Source organism: Petaurus breviceps, unplaced genomic scaffold (genome assembly GCF_028583685.1).
Source record: "Petaurus breviceps papuanus isolate PSGF00001 unplaced genomic scaffold, PetGlider_PUasm1.0 551, whole genome shotgun sequence".
Classification (NCBI taxonomy): domain Eukaryota; kingdom Metazoa; phylum Chordata; class Mammalia; order Diprotodontia; family Petauridae; genus Petaurus; species Petaurus breviceps.
In genome coordinates, this window is record NW_027186372.1 from 29,223,945 (window position 1) to 29,237,912 (window position 13,968).

Genomic DNA, 13,968 nt, shown 5'->3' on the forward strand with positions numbered 1-13,968 from the left:
CATTGTCTTGGCTCTCAATAGCACAGCAGAAGAAGAGGCTGGCATGGCTCTTATAGACAACTTGAAGGTCTGCCTGCCCCAGGAAGCCGCACATCTTGGGCTTTCTGGCCAGGACAACCTGCGTAAGTTTTCAAACCATCTTTTGCCACTCCTTGTCTGATATGGCCAGGTGCCATTTCTGTAGCTTGAGCTCACCAACAGCTAATGAACCACATCAGCTTCAGCCTCCACACAGTGTGTCTCTCTTCAGCCACTGTAACAGCTAACCTGACAGCTCTCTTCCTCCTCTTTTTACAAATGAAGGAACAGAGCTCCAGAGTGGAGGTGACACCCTGATTTATACAGCAACTCAGGGCCAGGGCTAAGACTGGAATGAGCCTCCTCTGCCTCCCAGGCTCCCTTATCCACAAACTAACCCATCCTGAGGCCCCTACAGCTATGCATAGGTCACTAAGACTCACCTATATTACTTACTCTATTTCTTTTCCCAAAAAGAAAACAAAAGCAATGTGGTAAAGAAAGAAATAGGAGTCAAGAGAACTGGATTCTACCCCCAGCTCTCCACTGGTTTCTATGTGACCTTGGGAAAGTCCCTTCCATTCTCTAGGCCTCAATATAACATGAAGAAGCTAGGTGGGATGCTGACTAAAGTTACTTCCAATTCTAAAATTGCCATCCTCCAACCCTACCTTCCAAATCCCTCAGCTCTGACACCACTTCAGAAATGTCTCCTTTCCCAGAACATTTCATCACAGAGGTTGGCCTTATTTTTAACTCCATCATTATCCATGTTGGAAAAAAATAGCAATACAATTTTTTTTTGAGACTGGGTCTTCCCTATATCTTCCAGCCTGCTCCCAAGGGCAAAGACCACTTACAGGCCCGATCTCCATACTGGTCAGCTTTGACTTGTTCTGTTTCTGACTTGCATCTGTCTGCCCCTTCTTAGACAGCCTGATTCTCAACTCCTTTTCCCTAACCCTTCCTACAAGCTCATCATATTGGTGCCAAACTTAGTGTGACCACTCAATCAGTGTTAGCCCTACTTAGCTCAGAACTCCAGAGCTCAAACAATCCACCAGCCTCAGCCTCCCCAGGATTGAGGATTATAGGCAATGTGTTGCTGCCTCCCTCCCCCATCCAAATACATTTTAATCATTTACATTCCAGGTTAACAATTCTTTGAATCTGGATCTGTGACTTCACTGGTATAGAGAATTCCCAGTAAGGAAATACCCTTTACAGACCTGCAACTGCTCTGAAATTTAAAATATTAGAGATTTGTCTGGGAACCTGAGAGGTTTCTTACTCAAGGACCAGCTCAAGGTCATAGTCAGTATGATCAGAGGCAAGATCTGAACCCACATCTTCCTGATTCCAGGACCAGTTCTCTGTCCAAAACTCCTTGCTATCTCTGCTATTACTAAGAATTTAATAAACAAGTGGTTATTAGATTATGTTGAGGTCAGAGTTGGGAGAGCTGGTTCAGATTTGAAAGAATTCACTTAGACCTTCTCTTTAGCCAATGGGAGCTTTATTGACAGAAAAGCATACAGGCCTGAGATTTAGTAAGGACCTAAACAAAGGCCCTGATATAGGAAAAATCCCAGATTTATACAGACAGAAAGCAATGCAACCTAAAGGATGATGATGTAATTTTTAGGTTTCTTATGGAGGTTGGAGATTTAGGGACAGCATAAGTACAAACAAGGTGAAGAAGATAAGGAAAAGTTGTCATGACATAGGATAAGGAAGATGAATGACAGGATAGGGAGCACAGGATAAGGAGGGCAAAAGCAATTCTTTTGGTACAAGTTGCATGGTATTTCAAGATAAGGGGGAAAGGGCATTAGGATACCCTCAGGTTACAGAATGGGCTATGGAATGAGTCTCAGCCCCCTCAGAGAGCCTGGGAAAGTGACCATTACTAATAACCCTTAAGGCACCATTTGTATCTACATCATTTATAATAATTTCTTCTGAGCAGGCAATATTTTTAGGAGTCAAATTATAATGATTATCTCCCAAACATAGTCATGAATAAAATAATATCTCCTTTGTGTTTCTCTGTTTCCCTGTCATGCTTTCTTAAATGCTTGGTTTCTAAAGAGAGGGGCGGTATCTTAGAAGTAGACTTTGTGAGACTTGGTCAGAATCTGTGTCCTCTCCTGTTGCCATCTGCTTAAGTGGAGTCTCCCATTGCCACCCTCCCTGTTCGGCTTCCCTTCTTGGGTAGGGCAGTGTGGTATAAGAGGGCCTGGGTTCAGGTCCTACCTTTGGAACTCACAATAGGTGTGAGCAAATCACTTCAGCTTTCCATATCTCAGTTTCCTCATACGTAAGGGAGTTGGACTAAATGGTCTCTAAGATGCCTTTTACCTCTAATCTTATGGATTTTCTCTTTTTCTTCCCTGATTCTCTTCCCCAACTTCTCCCCAAAATTTTCAACACACTTGTCTTAGAGATAGGAGTGACTTTCCTATCATTCCAAAGACGTGGAGTGGGGACGAGGAATAGGGCAAGGATAACTTCGAGACCTGTTGTTACAGCTACAAGGTGTGGGGAGCTTTGCCCCCAACCCTAAGGGTGCCTGGTTGAATGAAGGCATAATTAAAGAGAGAAAAAAGCATTTATTAGCCTCTTACTATGTGCCAAGAACTATGCCAAGTGCTGGGGATAAAAAAAAAAATTCCTTCTCTCAGAGAGCTCACACTGTATTTGAAGGGACAACACATAAAAGAAAGTTCAGATGGTAGGAAATCTTAAAGGTATAGCCATAGGGTGGATTGCAAGGCCCAGAGGTCCTTTCAGAACTAAGGCTTCATCATTGGTATGGTGGGCCAGATCCCAGTCGTAAGTAGGAGAAGTCCAAGTCAGCAAGGGGTTGGCATGAGGGGAAATCTGACAGCAAACAAAAGTCCAGATAAGTGTTTGCCACCAAAGGGGATCCCAAAGTGGTGATATAGGGGCTGGGCCCAAGGAATGAGGTTCAGGGACAATACTCTAGTCCTAAGGGTGACTGTAAGGAAAATCGACAGGACCCTGGGGGCGGCTAGGTGGCTCAGCGAATAAGAGCACTGGCTCCAGTGTCGGGATGACCTGGATCAAATCTGGGCTCAGATACTCAGCATCACACCCAGAAATAACTGGCCGTGTAACCTTGAGCAAGTTACTTAACCCTGATTGCTTTAAAAAAAAAAAAAGACAGGACCCCAATCTCAAGGGAATTTGGGTTATAGCAATAAAAGATTTATATATCAGAAAGCAATACTTTCTGTAATGAAGTTGGCCACAAGGAATACTAACAACTATTTATACAGGATTTTCAGATTTGCAAAGTACTTAATACACATTATGTCATTTGACTCTCAGAACAACCCTGACAGGTAGGCATTATGGGTTTTATTATTGGCATCTTATAGATGTGAGAATATTAAGGATTAGAGAGATGAAGAGTAATGTGGTTGTGTGACTTTCCTATCCTTCCAAAGCTAGTGTCAGAGGAAAGATTTGGACCCTGACTCTAAGACCAGCATTCAACATACTATAATATGTGATCTCATTTGAGAAATAAGATAGAGTATGATCATGGGATCAGAGATACAAATTCCAAGCAGTACACATGGCTTGATGACAAGTTGTTAAACTATAGATCCCTGCCCAAGGACACAATCAATGAGGGAGTGGAGAAGTTTTGGAGGGGGTTAAGCGGATAAGTGATGGTTTAGTGGCCCCAGCTGTGGTATCGGCAGCCTACTCCGGGAGGGAGTCAGCAGGTCAATATACCTATTAATGACCTCACATGTGGAGTTAGCCAGGCTGGGAGATGAGGAAGGAGGCAAATGGGATGAGGATTCCCACCTAATCTATAGAACCAAGTACAAGAACAGAAGTCCAATATATCAAGAGAAGAATATCCCCCTCCCTGACTTGGGCCCTGATGAGAAGCCAGATGGGATAAAGCACCATGTACAATGCTGCTAGAGGGGGATTTGGCACTTTCTCAATAACTTGGCCACAAATTAATGTTCCTGGGTAGCATGAACCAGGGAGTTCTATTAATTCTGCCCACGGGTGGGTGGTCAGGGGGAGCTCCCATATGCCCAAAGTAGGTAGGCACAGCTTTTAAATGGAGACTCCCTAGAGTCTGAGAATGCCCTAAAGCTGTTGTCTTCCTTGAAGCCAAGTTGTCTGCATACGTGCTGTTTAGAGGGGCCTAAACCCAGAAATAGAATCTGTATTTTAAACTCTAAGCCTGCTTGGCAAAAGGACATGATGCCTGGGGCTACCAGGGTGAAGGGCACATTCCTACAAGAAATTTGTCATAGAGTCATCATGTGACATAAGGGAAAGAGCCCTGAATTGGGAGTCAGGTGATCTGAGTTTTGCCAGATCCTCCTGATGTTCCTGTTCTACCATTTGGCAGTTTTATGATATTGGACAATTCAATTGAACAAGAATGCATCAAGTGTAGAGGATCCCAAGGAAATAAAAGACTAAAAAAAAATCCCTGCCCTCAAGGCACTTTCATTCTCTCGAGGGACATAACAAGTACATAGATAAGTAAACACAATATAACTGAGGATGGAGAGAGTGGTAACAATTGGGGGATTGATCAGGAAAGGCTGTGGGAGTGGTCTTTGATCTGAGCTTTAAAGAAACATGGAGGTGAGAAAGGAATGCATTAGAGACATACAGGCAACTGCCTATGCAAAGGCACAGGGTGGAAAATAAGAGCAGCTAGGTCGACCCCTGAGCCTGGAGTCGGGAATACTTGAATTTAAAGTCAGTCTCAGACACTTATTAGCTGTGTGACCCTGGCCAAGTAACTTTACCTCTGTTTACCTCAGATTTCTCATCTATAAAATTAGATACTAATAACTGATTTTTTTTCTCTGTAAAAAATACTATTTGCCATATGGGATGCTATCTGTAAGGGGGATAGGGGTGAGTGGGAGGGATCCTTGAGATAACTGTGGTAATGGAAGAAACAGAAAATATCAACAAAAACTTATTTTTAAAAGTAGAAGGGAAATAGATCATATAACTTTCACAGATGCAGGTAGAGAATGAATTATTAACCAAACAATGAGTAGGGGCAATTAAAGAAAATGAAATAGATAATTTTTATTACATTAGATTGAAAAGCTTTTGCACAAATAAAATTAATGTATCTAGGATAGGAAGGGAAATGGTTAATGAGAAAAAATCTTTGTGTCAAATATCTCTAATTAAGTATGTGTGTTTGTATGTATATACACATATATATGTATACACACAACAGAAATATAAGCCCAAAAGCCATTTGCCAATAGAGAAGCAGTCAATGGATATGAACAAACCATTCTCACAAGAAGACTTGCAAACCCTTAACAACCACATTAAAGAAAGCTCCAAATCACTAGTAATATGAGAAATGCAATTCAAAATAACCTTAATGTTTTAGGTCATAACCAGCAAAATGGCAAATATGACAAAGACTGGAATAAGCAATATTGTAGGTATTGTAAAAAGATAGACATGTTACTGCTTTGATAGTGGATATATGAGCTGGTACAACCATTCTGTTAAGCAGTTTGGAATTCTGCAAATAAAGTGGTTAAAATATCCATCCCCTTTGATCCAGAGATCCCACTGCTAGACAAATATACCCAACACAGTCACTGACCAAAAAAGAAAGGCTCCATATATGCTAAAATATTTATAGCACCACTTCTCTGGGTAGCAAAAAAATAGAAACAAAACACAGTGTTTGGGGAATAGCTAAACAAATCACGGCAAATGAATGTAATGGAATATTACTGTGCTATAAGGAATATTGAACGTGATGATTACAGAGGAGCACCAAAAGATTTACATGAACTAATGCAAAACAAAGTAAGCAGAACCAGGAAAACAATTTAACAATGACTATAACAGTGTAAATGGGAAAAAAAAAACACCACCACAGAACAACCAAAAATGAATGCTGCAAAATTACCAGAATGAAGAGATATGAGAAAATACGCTCCCAAATTCCTTTCTTTGCAGAGGTTGGAGTCCACTAGTGTAGAATACTGCATATGTCAGGTTTTTATCAATATGTTAATTAGTTTTGCTGAATTTTTTTCCCTTTTCTTCCTATTTTTTTTTCAATTCTTTGCTATAAGGGAGGAGTGATGTAAAAAAATTAAATATCAATAAAATCTATTTTTTAAATGAAGAGCAATTACTTCCCCATAAGAAATGTAGAATATGAAGAATTTGCAGAAATACAGGAAGATTTGTATGAAGTAGTTCAAAGTGACAAAAGTAGAACCTAGAGAACAGTTATCTATCTATCTCTATCTCTATATATGCATATATATATATATATATACACCTACAACCATGTAAATAAAGTCAGTTCAGAAAGGCAACAAAACTTGAGCCAAATACAAGTCAATGTGTCATGTTAACTGTCAGTTAAAGGTCATTCTCCCTCCTTTCTGTTACTAATGGATAAACTTTTTTTTTTTCCCTGAGAATGTACTTTGTAAGCAGAGTTTTATCAGAGTGTTTGGGGAGAAAAATCTGTTGTGTCAAAATAAAATGCATCCATAAATTTAAAAATAAAAGTCAACGAGAGATATAGGACTGTTTTCCAGCATTATAAAATGTCCCTAGAGTGCTTTGTTTCTGTTTTTAAAAATAATAATAGACAGCAGTGATCCAGAGATTGCTGAATTATAATAGCACCATATAGGGGAACAATCTAGGCCTAGGGAATAAATCTGACTCAAGTGTCTCAAGAAGACATACTAGGACAGAGTGCTAATATCTTTTTGGACTCATAGGAGAACACAGGAAACTTCTAGAAAAAGCAAGATTAAACACAGCAAACCATCCTAGGCAAATCCCTTCATTTCTTTCAGGGTTTCAATTCCCCTATCTGTTATATGGAAGTTAAGGGAAAAGAGTGTAAGATGGTCTCTGGTTTTCAAATTCTATAATCTTATGGGTCCCTTTTACAGCAGTCCTGTAGAACCCAAGCAGAAAGATTTAGGACAGGAGAGGGCAGAAAAATAATCCAAATGACCAGTGATAACAATCTGAATTGGAATGATGGATGTATGAGTGGAGAGGAAACATACAGAAGAGGTATTATAGATTTGCTCCTGTGACCTCTGTAGATACCTGTCCTGTGCTCCTATCTCCGCATGGATAGAATTGGAGGGAAGGAGGCAGAGGGTTGGGTCAGGTTATGGCATCTGCTAGGTGTATCAATGTTAGCAAATCATTAAGATTGAAATTCTTTCTTTCTTCAGTCAATAGGGTCAGACCATCAATAGAATTGGTTGAATATAATCATTCAGCTGAAAAGCTCCAATCTAGGCCTAAAAAGTTAATCATTCTGCTAATTATCAAACCAAGTCTTCACTTCCAGAAGCCTTCAGCCTTGGCAGTCTCCATTCTACACGCTGTAAAAGATACATATAACCTCATTAGACATTATCTCTTCTTTCCAAATTCCTCCTAGCAGCGCCTATAGTCATGATAGAAAGTATTGAGACTGATTTATCCTGCACAACAACATTTTTTTTCCTTTGTTAATCCATTTTAGTTAGAAGAAATCTGAAGAGAAAGCTAAGAAACCTGCTTCAGCCACCTGACCTAGTTTGAGAGTTCACCCCTGAAGGACTCACTGCCCACCACCAGCAGCAGAAGGAGGCCCCTGCAGACTAAAAGGCTTATTTATGCATGGATCAAATAAACAGAACTTCAAAATGTCTTCAGTGAACTCTGATGCCCAGCTTTGATGTCCTCCCTACGAGCAGTAATCACTCCCATCTATGCTTCACACTGGGAGAGTCTAACACGGCCCATAGGAGAAGACCAATTCTGTTGGCAATACACATCTCTGCAGTTCTTTGAAAAACCTGCATTTTTAATTTGTTTCTTATCAATCCAGTGCTTATGGAGCCAAGAGAGATCACGTTTGTAATGCCTTCTGCTTGGTTTAAGTTAATGTTTTATGTTCCAATTCAAGGTTAATGGGAGAGCCTTCTGTATTCTGAGATCTTTTTCTTTCTCTGTCTCTAAAATGGGTGAGTTCTGTGACCTGGATGAGATAACAGGAACTGAGGATGCCATGGTACAGTTAAGTAAGGGGTAGGGTAACAAGCATCCAAAAATCTAGGGCCAACTAAATGTTTAAGGTTCAGGATGGGAAAGAAGTAGAGAACAGGCCAGAAAAACAAAAACAATGGTGTTCACTACACTCATACTGGGCTACTCACCATTCTCTACCATAAGTTCTCCTTTCCGACTGGTGAAATCCCACCTATCATTTACGATCCACCTCAACCACCACCTCCTTCATAGAGCCTTTCTAATTCCTCCATTCCAAAATGGTCCTTCCCCCTTCCTAGCTCCTCAAACTCCCCATTGAGCTGCCCATTTGACCCGAATCCCACCCTCCCATTTGCCTATCCTAGGCCATTATTCATTTAGAGCATGGGTTTTTAACCTGGTTTGTGTCATGGATGCCTTTGGCTTTCTAGTAAAGTTTCTGAACCCACTTCTCAGAATATTTTTAAATGCATGAAATAAAATATATGGGATTGCAAAGGAAATAATTTTATTGAAATAATTAATAAATACTCATTTTGAAATAATTCCCGTAATTTTTTCCATCCTAGTTTATGGACCCCAGGCTAAAACCCCTGGTCTAGAAGCAGAAGGTTGGTCTACTTTGTTAGGTCTCCTCATCACGCCCCTGTCTTGAATGGCTTCAGCCATCTGACCTGGTTTGTTGGACATTGAATGTGTATCATTTTACATTGTAGTTATTTTTGCATGCATCAGTCTCCCCTGACTAGATTGTGAACTGAATGAGGGCAGGAACAAAGTTTAATTTATTTTCCACAGAGAATCTTAGACTTGGAACGGAGCTCAGAAGCCACCTAGTCTGGCTTGTACCTGGATGACAATTCCCACTTCAATATCTCTGAGAGAGCCTCTACTAAGGGAATATTACTATCCATCATGGCAACCCATTCCACTTTTGTGTACCTCTAATTAAGACGTTTTGTTTTTTTTTTATCCAACCCATCTCACTCGATCCCCAGTGCTGAAAACAGTGCTCTGCTGTTGGTGGAGCTGTGAAGTGATACGACCATTCTGGAGAACAATTTGGAACTACACTCAAAAGGCTATCAAACTGTATATATACCCTTTGACCTAGCCATACTACTACTAGGTCTGTATCTCAAAGAGATTTTTTAAAAATTGGAAAAGTACTTACTTGAACAAAAGTATTAATAGTAGCTCTCTTCGTGTGGCAAAGAATTAGAAATTGAGGAGATGCCATCATTTGAAGAATAGTTGGTCAAATTGTGGTATATAATATAATGGAATGCTATTGTGTTATAAGAAATGATAAACAGGCAGATTGCAAAAAAATCTGGAAAGACTTACAGAACTGATACAAAGTGACATGAGCAGAACCAGGAGAACTCTATACACTGTAACAGCAGTGTTATACAAGGATCAACTATGAATAACTTAGCTATTCTCAGAAATATGATGATCCAAGATGATTCCAAACTCATGATGAAAAATGCTATCCACCTCCAGAGAAAGAACCGATGTAGTCTAAATGTAGGTCAAGTCATACTATTTTTTACTTTCTTTATTTTTTTCTGGTCTTGTGTCTTCTTTCACAACATAATCAATATGGAAATATGTTTTATATGATTGCACATGTATAACATCAAATTATTTACCATCTCAGAGATGGGAAAGGGAGAGACAGAATTTGAAACTCAAATTTAAAAAAAATGTTAAAAAAATTTTTACATGTAATTGGGAAAAATATTATTCAAAAGAAAAGAAGCCACTACTCTGAACACAGTAGACATTTTAAAAAAATGTTTAAGTCAAAGTGTGAAGAAAAGAACAATCAGGACCACAGGAACTGATATTCTGACAATAGCAATTGAGTTTCCAGAGGATTTTTGTTTTCTTTTTTAAATGCCTGAGCATTCAGATTCTTATATGTCTTAAGAAATTTGTCTTCTCCCACATAGGAGCTGGTTTCTGAAGGCAGGGCTACATGTTCCACCTGATTTGAGTTTCAGCAAGAGAAGTAGGAGAGGGGAGGATGGGGGAAGATTTTGTATGTCCAAGGATCCCTTCAGAATTGGGTCAGAGTTCTGTGGCATAAACCTTCTTGCAGCCGTTTCATTTTCATGGGCCTTTAACATTCTCTCTCCAGCATTTGGATGCTTATACATTTAGAGTTTATACCTCTCCCACCCCCAACTCCCAACTACAAGGCGTTCTTAACCTGTTTTTGTGTCCTAGGCCCCTTTGGGAGTCTGGTAAAGCCTATGGACTCCTTCCCAGAATAATGTTTCTAAATGCATAAAATATACTCTCATCCCAGTGAATCTGAACCCCTTCTGTACAAACAAGATATACACAAGAAAAATTAGAGATAATCAGTAGAGGAAAGAAATAATATTAAGGGGGATCAGGAAAGCCTTTCTTGTAGAATATAGGATAAAGATTCAAGATGGGCGATCAGTATGAGATCAAGAAATAAAATACAATCCATTTACAGGAACTGTTCATCTTTTTTTTTTAATTAAATCCACCTTCTCCTAAGTGTCAGCCATTCCATATAGTTCCCTTCCCCAGTCAGCTACTTCCTATAGACAATCAAGGTTTGGATATCTTCACTTATGTGGAGTGAAGCCTCCCCATGTAGACAATCTCATGAACTGCCATGGCCAAAACCCAAAAACTTTAAACCTCCTCCCTTAGTGACTAATCTTCTAGTGGTGAACAATGATGAATTTAGCTGAGGTAGCAAGCTCCTTTCACATCACCAAATGCCTTTTAACACTTCAAACTGGATATGCCATAGGCATCTCAAAATCAACATGTGCAAAAAAAAAATCTTCATCTTTTCCCCCAAATTTTCCCCTCTCCCCAACTTTCCTATTATTGTCAAGGGGGCTAAAATCCTCCTCCACACCTCTCCTCTCTCCAACAGGCTCACAATCTTGGTGTCAGCAACCCTGGTATCACACTAGACTCCTTGCTCACATTTATTCCACATCTATAATCTGCTGTCAATCCTTATTGTTTCTACTGTCACATCTTTCTTGTGTATCTTCTCTCCCCTTGTACAGTCACCATTCTTACACACTCCTTTTCCCCACCCTCTGCAATTGTATGGACTGTCCCCCATACCTGGAACATAGTCCCTTCCTCCTCACCTCTGGCTCCTAGTTTTCCAGCTTTCTTCAAGACTCTGTTCAAATCCCATCTTCTGCAGGAGGTCTTTTCTAGTCCTCCCTGCCCCTCCCCGCTGGCGCATTTGTTCTGAAATTACCTTCCATTTACACTGCATGTTCCTTTTTTGTACGTAGCTGTTTGTATGTTGTCTCCTCCGTTAGAATATGAATTCCTTAAAAGCAGGGACTGTTTTTGCCTGGAATGTAAGGATTTAATAAATGCTTGTTGATTGACTGCTGCTCAGATAACAGCCACAAAGTCAGTCAACAGGTCCACACCAGATCATCTTGGGAGAGTCTGCCGGAGCTTCACCTCCCCTAAGCCAGCATGATTTCCTCACCTTGATGAAGAATTTTAGTGGAAAACTAACAATTAGTTTTAGAAATAGAGGGTTATCTAAAAATAAACTAATTGATTTAAAAAAATTTTTTTTTAAAATAGAGGTTGATTTGGGCATATTTAATATAGACAAAAAGCACTTCTAGAGCTAATGACAGATATGTATTTGGGTACACAAAATGAATATTTTTTGGACAAATGTAAAATTAATTTTAACATATATGTGTGTCATGAGATGTCAGAAAGAGAAGGGATTTGATACATCATGGGATCATTAATGTTGAGCTATAAGAGACTTCAGAGGCTATGTGGTCTATTACTACGCCCCTCCCCAATTTTACAAATGAGGAAAATGAAACCAAAGGAGGTTAATTTGACTTAACCAAGATCATGTAAGTAACAAGTTTCAGAGGCAGGATTTTAATATAGGTCCTTTTATTCCAGAGTCAGCAATCTTTCCACTCTGCCACGCTATCTATTTGAGATGTTATCTCTGTTTTCTCCTTTATGGGACTGATGCTATCTTCTCCTTCATTGCTCACTTTAGTATTGCCAAGACACTACCTATAGTGTATATAGTATAAACCTATAGCGAAGACTGAAGTAACCGACTACCACCAGGAGATTATCTCACTGGAGAAAGGTGAAGTGGCCTCTCAAATCCTGAAACGAGTAGAGAACAGCTGAGGTATTGTATAGACAATATTGTGTGAGGCAGGCTACAAAAGGAAGAAAAGAGTTAAATTTAGATCAAAGCCTTTATCACATGCCAAGCACTATGCTAGGGAGATAGAGACAAAAAGGAAATCGCCTCTGCCCTCAAAAAGCTCACAGCCCATTGGAGGAGTCTACATGTAGAACTGAACTGTTAATTCTAACCATAAAATCGAAGGCACTGTTATCCCAGTCTTGAGAACCAAAAAGAGAAGGTCTCTGCCCTGCCTGCTGGAAGGCACTGTAATAGTAGGGAATTAAGAAGACTACATCGGGGTGTCCTCAACTTCAAGCCACCTGGGATTGATGATCTGCCTTTAATATTATTCCTATCATTTCCTTGCACTACCATCCTCTATATTTCCACCCTTTGCCTCCAACTCATTGTCTCCACTTCCAACCTCATCATCCAGCAGCAACACCTTTCTCCAAAGCTACCACAGGATCTTAAGTGCCAAATCCGTTGGCCCTTTTTCAATATTCACACTTCTTGACCTCTGGGTCCCCATTTAATACTGTTGATTGACTTTCCTCTCTGGATATTTGATCCTTTCTGGTTTTTCATGGCACTACATCTTCTACTGGCCTGGATATGCCTTCTCAGTCTCCTTCGTGGGATCATCACCCACATATCCCATCCCTTAACTGTGGGTATATGCCAGCTGTTTTTCCTAGGTCCTGTGTTCTCTTGGTGATCTCATTAATTCCCATGAGTTCTATTAGCATCTCTATATAGATGACTCCCAGATTTATCTACAGATAGCTCTAGTCTCTCTCTCCTGAGCTCCAACCCTACACCCATGTGCCTATTGGACATTTGGAAGTGGATTCCCATAGATGTCTCCAACTCAGTACATTCCAAACAGAACTCCTCATCCTCCTTAAACTCACTTCTCTTTAGAACCTCCCTCTTTATTCTGAGGGCACCACCATGCTTGCAGTCACCTGGTTCACCTTCAACTCCTCACCCTCTCAATCAATCAATCAATCAACAAGCCTTACTTAAATGCCACTATATGCCAGGCACTGTCCTAAGTGCAAAAGACTACAGATACAAAGAATAAAATAGCTCCTGCTTCAAAGGAATTTGCATTCTAATATAGGAGCTGACTGCCAAATGTGGCTTCTACCCTCCACTATCTCTCTCAAATCCATCCCCTTAGCTCCACCCTAGTTCAGGTCCTCCTCATCTCTCACCTGGTGTCCCTGCTTCGAACCTCTGCCCCTTTCCAATCCATCCTACACAAAGCTGCTTAAGTGATCTTCCTAAAGCATGCATCTGACCAGGTCTCTCTCCTCTTCATTGAACTCCTGTGGCTCCTTAACACTTCTAAGATCTAATACAAAGTCTGTTTGACACTTAAAACCCTTCAAAAACTGAATGCATTCTATCTTTCCAGCCTTATTCTATCTGGTTCCCCTTCATGCACTCCCCAGGCCATCCTCCATGTCTGTAAATGTCTTCCTTCCTCACCTCTACCTCTTAGTATACCCATTTTCCTTCAAAACTCAGCTCAAATGAGACTTTTCCTAATCTTCCCATCTGCTAGTGTCTCCCCCTTTAAGTTATACTATGTATTTTGTTAATGTGTGTATACATATATGCATATCTAAATACATATACATGTGTATATATGTGTATGTGTATAC